Below are 4912 nucleotides of genomic sequence, written 5' to 3'. Positions count from 1 at the left end.
CTGGGGATTCGAACCCGCCACCTTAGGTGTACGTGGCTGGCGCCTTAGCCGGTTGAGCTATAGGTGCCGAGCCGCCACCCCAACTTTCAGCAACCACCACGCTGATCAGTCAGCAGCAATCAACAATGAAACCCTCCACCCCTCCACTAGAGAGAAGGAAATTTCTGCAAGGTATGCCTGTGATTAGGCCCCATATTGCACGTCTTCTTACATGGACTGGGTCCTTTAAGCTTCACAACCACTTGACTACTATTACTTTCCTCATTTTACAGATGAGGAAGCTGAGCCTCAGAGAAGGTGAGTCACCTGCCTCAGCTCTCACAGCTGGTAAGAGGCACAGCCAGGACTGTTTGACACCAGAGTGCGAGCACCTGGCCACTCTCCTATACCCTTTCTTCTCTGGCACATTACAGTGACAAGAACCTGCCATGCATGATTCCAGCTTGGAACACTGAGAACAATCCATGTCCCCATATTCTGAAACCCCCTGCTTTCCCCATACATAGGAACATGAGAGCTTGGGGACGTGTGGCTGTAAGTAGGAGTCCCCAGTAGGTTGCATGATGCTCCCTGGAAACAGACACTCCTCCTGTCATTACACATTAGGCATTTATCTACAAATCTATTCAAAACCAGGATTAATTCTAAAGACAGGCAAGGAGAGCAGGTATGAGCAGAAGATGCCAATCCTTAACTTGACAGTGACCCATGAATGAAATGACTCTTCATGCAGGAATCTCACTCCCAGGATGGGATTCCCCCTACCAGAGGCAGAGCCCACTTTGAAATCCTCCCTAACTAGATTAAGATGCAGGCCAGTGTTTTGCATAACATATGGCCCTAGGAATCAGCCCTGGAGATGTGTTGAGACAAGCAGCTCCTGGCCCTGCACTTGGGATCACTGGGCATATAGGTCTTTAGGGGATTTGTTATTCACTCATTCAACAATTCAGCCTTCTCAGTGTGGAGGGGGATACAAAGATGAATGAGGCAGCTCTGCCCTTGAGGATTCAAAATGGAATAATTCACTGGACTTACCTGTGGTTTCACTGGGTTGTTTGTGAGTCTGAGTTAACATTCTACATCCAACGGCCACAAAACTGTCACAGTTTCGAATTAACAAAGTAAATACTGGACTCAAACAATCTCGAGTCTCATTGGCCACTGTTTTATTTAGACCAGTGGTTCTCAACCTGTGGGTTGCGACCCCTTGGTAACAATGAAAATACATCGCGGCATTAGGAAGGTTGAGAACCACTGATCTAGACAATTATGACTTCTCCCACTGCAGTATGAGGGGGGTGACCAGGCAGATTCCCAGGATGCTTGGCTTTTATCGCTACATCAGAGCAAGCGGAAGCAAACTGGGATGAATGGGTTGTCATGGTGTTGAGAACAGGGGTAGTGGGAGGGAGATCGGCAGGTGGGAGAATAAGAAGAATAGCTAATGCTTATTTTAAGGATTTAACAATACTTGCAACAAATTTATGTGGTCAGTACTATAATAGGCCTATTTCATAGAGATATAAACTGAGACCTAGCGAGAGGCAACAACTTATCATGAGTGTCCGCTCTGTAAATGGCACAGTCAAGCAGACCAGTGAGCAAATCCTGTGCTCCCACTTGTTATTCTGCACTGCCTTAGAGGGCTGATGTGTAAATGTGGTACAGACCAAGTCCTGAAACTGTGTTTGAAATTAATTCTCAGGGATTGGAAGCACACTCCTCTGGAAGCAGAAGTCAGTGGGAGCCGTGTTTCCATGGAGATCCAATCATAGTCAATCAGGCTGTGCTCAAATGCAAGCCACTACTCAAGTGCAGAGCCACTATCACTAAAATGAGGTGCATCTCTTAAGGAAGGGGTCCCAGTGTGCATTCTGTCATTTGTGACTTCAATGGAGTTTCCACAGCAGCCTTCAAAATGTAAGTCTTGCACAAAGTCCCAAGAGGTGCTCACCGAGTCCCATGGGATGTAGTGGTTAAGTGCATGGATTTAGGAGACAACTCCCTACTTCATCAGTTGGCTCTGTGACTTTGGGCAAGTCACCTAACTTCTAAGTCCCCTTTCCTCATGCATAAATGGTGGAAATAATGGCACTCATACTGAATGGCTATTGTGAAGATGAAAACAATGGGATAAAGCATAAAAAGCACAATGCCAGGTCCAGAGTCCACAATGAAGAAATGTAGGCCAGCTGCTCATTGCATGTGCCCACCTGTGTCTTTAAATGAGAACAATCCACTTGAGAACTAACAACAAGGAGCCGGGGACTGCTCCTCACCTGTCTTTTCCTTCTAATCTTGCTTGCCTGCTCCCTCTCTCTGCCCTGTCCCAAGGTCCATCCCATTCTAACTTTTGGGCCTATTCCCAGCCACTTTTGTGCCACTGGGAAGAGATAACCAAACTTGGTTCCTCCTGTTTCTGGCCCCGTTGGGTCCTCTGTACTCCCAGTCCTCAGAACCCCAACCCAGGCAGGCAGCAGAGCACTGACAGATAACCAGACTACGATCCATCCATATGGTGTGTAACCCAGCACATGACCCACCTATGTGACCTCAGCAGCTCAGAGAAGGGATGAAATGCTAACAGATGAAGAGGATGCACTGTCCTTTTGATAAATTAGGTGGATGAGAAAGTGTCATGATTTAAATGGCACAATATGGCCTGCATCTTTGGAAATTTGATGCAGAGGTTGATATTTCAGCTGTATAATATGGTGCTTGAAGGTCCCAGGAGAGACATCAGGGACAGCTAAGCAGACGAGGTCTTTGTACAATGACATGGGTGCTACAGATGCAGAAATGAAGCCTAGGAGAGGCATCCAGCATGAAGCCTTGGAGAAATGTGTTTTCTTAGCAGAAAGAACTCTTCCTGGCGTTCCTATGTGCATATTTACACCTTCTGGCAACCTTTACACATCAGTTCCCCACCTGCATTTAGGGTCTTCACAATCTCTCTCTCAAATGACCTTCTGTTATTCAAAGGCAGTTTTCAGGCCCTGTGAGGACTAGCTGAGTCCAACAGATGCTTTATGGATGATGATGATGCCGAGAGCTGGCATTATGCACATTTCTTCTGTGCCAGGTGCAGTGCTAACCTGCATCCCCGAGGGGCTGGCGTCATCATTAACTCCTCCTCATCATTCTCGATTCACTGATGGAGAAACTGAGGTTTGGACCATCATATAGCTAATAAGTGGCACAGCTGGACTTTATAAATCTGGAGCTCACTGTCTCCACCCAGGATGTGTTCAAGTGACTTGGACACTCTGAAGCTTGTGTTTCCTCCTCTGTCCCACCATGTGTTGTTTTATTGCCAGCCCAGAGGCCAATTCAGTACCCCAGCCCCCTGTTTCAGTGGGGTGCTGTATCTCCCCTAATCTCAATCCATGTGGCTCATGTGAAGTAAGTGAGGATTTCTTAAACAAAACTGAAGCACTAAACATAAAGGATAATTTGACTAAATTAAATTGAATGTCTATTTATCTAGAATCATGAAAGAAAGTGAACAGATAAGCCACAAACTGGGAGAAAATATTTGCCACATGTATAGCTACAGATTATTAAAACAAGGACACTTAGAAATATGGGGATTTGGCCCAGCATGGTGGCTCATGCCTGTAATCCCTGAACTTTGGAAGGCTCAGGTGGGAGGATCACTGAGGCCAGAAGTTCAAAACCAGCCTGCACAACATAGTGAGGCCTCCCTCTCTACAAAAAAGTAAAAAGAAAACTTAGGCAGGCATGAAAGTGTGAGCTGTAGTCCCAGCTACTCCAGATACAGGAGGATCACCTGAGCCTGGGAGTTGGAGACTACTGTAAACTACAATTGGCCACTTCACTCCAGCCTGGGCAACAGAGTGAAGGAAAGGAAAAAAAAAATACATAAAAAATACAAATAAAAATATGTATACATATTTTTTCCTATCTGTAAAGGAAAAAAAATACATATATATATATATATATATATGAAATTAACATGAACAGGTATTTCACATACCTGGAAACATAAATGGCAGATAAATTCATGAAAAATCACATAATCATGGATGTTAGGATTAAATTCATGAGTTACCATTTTGCACCCACTATATTAGAAAAAGTCTAATTGTCAAGGATGACTTCAAGATTCTAAAGATATTTTCTGTAGCTCAAGCAGCTAAGGGGCCAGCCACATACACCAGAGCTGGCGGGTTCGAATTTAGTTTGGGCCTGCCAAATAACAATGAGAACTACAATGCTCCCCCTCAAAAAAAAAAAAAAATAGCTGGGCGTTACGGCAGGTGCCTGTAGTCCCAGCTACTTGGGAGGCTGAGGCAAGAAAATTGCTTGAGCCCAGGAGTTGGAGGTTGCTGTGAGCTGTGACACCATAGCACTCTACCCAGGGTGACAGCTTGAGGCTCTGTCTCAAAAAAAAAGGATATTTTCTGATAGTATCTTCTAAAAGTTTAAAGTTTTGCCTTTTAAATTGAAGTCTTGGCTTGGCGCCTGTGGCTCAAGTGGCTAAGGCACCAGCCACATACACCTAAGGTGGCAGGTTTGAAACCAGCCCGGGCCGCCAAACAACAATGACGGCTGCAACCAAAAAATAGCCAGGTGTTGTGGTGGGTGCCTGTGGTTCCAGCTACTTGGGAGGCGGAGGCAGGAGACTCGCTTGAGCCCAGGAGTTGGAGGTTGCAGTGAGCTTTGATGTCACCGGCACTCTACCCAGGGGGACAGCTTGAGGCTCTGTCTCAAAATAAATAAATAAATAAATTGAAGTCTTTAATCCATCTTGAATTGACTGGGGGTGGGTAAGAGATTTGTTAGATTCAGTATCTTTCTGTATGAATAACCAAATGTCCTAGCACTTTTTACCAAACTGACCCTCCTTTCTACAGCAATTAGAAGTGTCACTTCTGTGATAAATCAA

The sequence above is a fragment of the Otolemur garnettii genome, unplaced genomic scaffold (genome assembly GCF_000181295.1).
Source record: "Otolemur garnettii isolate 467f Iridium unplaced genomic scaffold, OtoGar3 scaffold00015, whole genome shotgun sequence".
Taxonomy (NCBI): domain Eukaryota; kingdom Metazoa; phylum Chordata; class Mammalia; order Primates; family Galagidae; genus Otolemur; species Otolemur garnettii.
The sequence above is the reverse complement of the archived record's forward strand: the minus strand, read 5'-3'. Positions refer to the sequence as shown.